This window comes from Leptopilina boulardi, unplaced genomic scaffold (assembly GCF_019393585.1).
Source record: "Leptopilina boulardi isolate dan_hultmark-lab unplaced genomic scaffold, ZJU_Lbou_2.1 LbouV2_396, whole genome shotgun sequence".
Classification (NCBI taxonomy): domain Eukaryota; kingdom Metazoa; phylum Arthropoda; class Insecta; order Hymenoptera; family Figitidae; genus Leptopilina; species Leptopilina boulardi.
The window spans coordinates 834,805-837,616 of NW_026137969.1; the positions used below are offsets into that span (position 1 = coordinate 834,805).

The window sequence follows — 2,812 nt, forward strand, 5'->3', positions numbered from 1 at the left end:
AAATCTAGTCAGCCTAATCAAGAATCCTAGTCAATTTAGTTATGTAGCTTGGTTAATATTGTTAAAGTCGATTTAGTAGAATTGACTCCTTGTTTACTAGTTATATTAACTAAGATGTTTGGTTAATATGACATGTATCTATAGTCAATTTTGCTAAAGTTTAATTAGTCAAAGTGATTCTAGCCAATGTAACTAAGATACCTGGTTATTCTGATAAGCTTCCCTAGTCATTCCAACTAATTGTCGAAATTAACTTTGACCAAGATTGCCTAGTGGGTTCCTCTCGTAACCAGGAAAATTAGTCAATTCCTGGCATACGGGGGTTAGGAATTTTTTTCAGTGTAGTTACTATTGTTTGACTTTATAATCAAATATACTTAAAATGACAGGATTTTTAATTTTCCTCTTAAAATGAGAATATTCAATAATAGTACTCATATTTTAACGAATATAAGAGATTTTTCTTTTTAAATCATACAGAGACATCGACATTTTCCTTTGTTCTATATTCAAAATTATTCCTCTTTAAATGAGAATATTTTTTTTTTAAAAAGTATATTCTGTTTTTTTTTGTTTGTTTTGTTTTGCCTTCTTAAAGAAAATAATAGTATAGATATTTTTGTTGTGTTTTAAAATTCACAGTCGATTAGGAGGACAATTCTCTCTAATTTAGAGGAATTTATAAAAAAATTAGAAACAATAATTAGTCAAAAGTGCAATACATTTATTATTTTAATATTTTTCAAAAATATCAAATTTTTCAACATACATTTTTTTAAAAATAAAAATGAATTTTTTTTATTCTATTAATATATATAGGATTAATTTCCAAATTTTTTCGAGAAAATTACAATTATATCTCATGAAAATTTTTCTTGTGGATGAATTTCAGGAATATTAAATTGCTGAAAAATAATAATTACATATTTATATATTTAAATTAAATTCCATTTTCTTGATTGAAAATAATAATAAAAATAATTATAATAATTATAATAATTTGATGCAATTAATTCTTTGGTAATTAGAGTGAAAATATTAACAATTATTATTTCAATTCAAATAATTTTTTTTTTCAATTTTATATAAAATGCAAAAAAAAAAAATTTTGAAATAAATCGATTGAAAATTACTTTAGTTTAATAATAATTTTAATAAATATAAGAAAATAAATGTAAATTACTTACAACTATGTTTTAGTCTTGATGTCGACAGGCCATTAGTGTACATATAGCTGTCATACCATTTTTTGCGCAAATACATTCATTGCAATCAATTTTAAATACTTTACCAGGTTTACATCTTTTTCCATATGAACCAGACGCTAAAAATAAATAATATTTTTCTCTTTACTATATATGAAATAAAATGTTAAAAATTATTTTTTATAATTTTCTAAAAAAAAAAAAAAAATTATTAAACTAAAATTATATGCATAATATTATATATACTTGAAATTAATTTATTTATTTATATTTAAATTTACCATCAGTGACAATTGTCAATGCAAAAATAATTAAAACGAAAAGTGCCAAAAATTTCATTTTATTAAAACTTTGTTTAAAGGTAAAAAAGTACTTGTTAAAAAAATAACTGTTATTCTTTTCAATTTGTAGTTGAAGGTATGAATATTCTTTGAGAAACTCGAAGTCCTATTTATATGCAAAAATATATGATTGCTTTCGTTATACTTCCTTGAAATGAAAATCTCAATATACGAAAAAAAATACTAAGTACCTTATCTATGTTTTTATCAGTTGAGCATACAGGAATAGAATAAAAGTTTACAGTGTACTGTCAATAATGTTTATAATTATCAATCTTCTTATATATATATATACCCAACCAAAAATTTCAGTATTATACCAGAGTTAACTACTGGCGCAGTACTGGTTGAGTATTGGCTGCCCAGGCTGGACAGTCTGTACTGAACCAGTACTGGTATTTTCATTGTATCAGCACTGTTGCAGTACCACCCTTCCAGTACTGGCAAACCAGTACTGAGCCAATATTGAGCCAGTACTGGCTCAAATAGATTTTCTTTTTGATTAATACTAGTTTACAAAAAGTTCTAGAGTAAACCTGATGAATGTTTTTGTTTAAATATTTTGTTTATAAAAATTTTTTCACTTTGATTTTATTTTTGAAAATTAAAAGGTACTTTATGTTACGTTTTTGTGGGTAAAATTATTTAAACAAAAAGTTTCCTGAGACTAATTTCAAAACATTAGTTAGTTGACTAATTTAATTAATATTTAATTTGTGTTGGGTTACTAAAAATTTGACACACTTTTTTCTAAAAAAAAAAGTATTACCTGGAGCAGAGATTTCACTATTGCAGGGGAACTTATCTCTGTTACAGTTAAAGCTTTCTTTTCGTATACAATAAATTACAAAACTACCAGTACTCAGACAGTACTGAACCAATAGTGGTTACCAGTACTGGTACCAACTCTGGTAGCCAATACTGGTTAAATGTTATCATCCCAAAGTTACGCCAACTCTGGCGCCAATAGTGGGTGCCAGTACTGCGCCAGTACTGCGCCATTAGTAAATTTTTAATTGGGTATATATATATACTTATAAAGTAGTAGTATAGTAGTATATATATATACATTAGCAGAAACTATATTTTTTGTAAAATTATAATTTGAATAATTAATTATAATTTTATTATTAAAATTATTAATTATTAAATTAATATAATTTTTTAAATTAATTTAATTTACAAAAAAATTTTAATGAAATTTCCCAATATACGCATGTACGATTTTTTTCCAGTATATTTATCAATGTGACACAATTGCAACAA

The 2,812-nt window shown here is 24.4% G+C and overlaps 1 long non-coding RNA gene across 1 annotated transcript; it reads right to left on the reverse strand.

Moving 5' to 3' along the window:
* Positions 1-703: 703 nt before the first annotated feature.
* On the reverse strand, positions 704-1,616 carry LOC127288790 (uncharacterized). The gene is made up of 3 exons (XR_007844088.1): positions 1,487-1,616; positions 1,188-1,324; positions 704-905 (listed from the first exon to the last, which is right to left on the reverse strand). It is a non-coding gene; the product is annotated as an uncharacterized LOC127288790 (long non-coding RNA).
* Between the last annotated feature and the right edge of the window lie 1,196 nt (positions 1,617-2,812).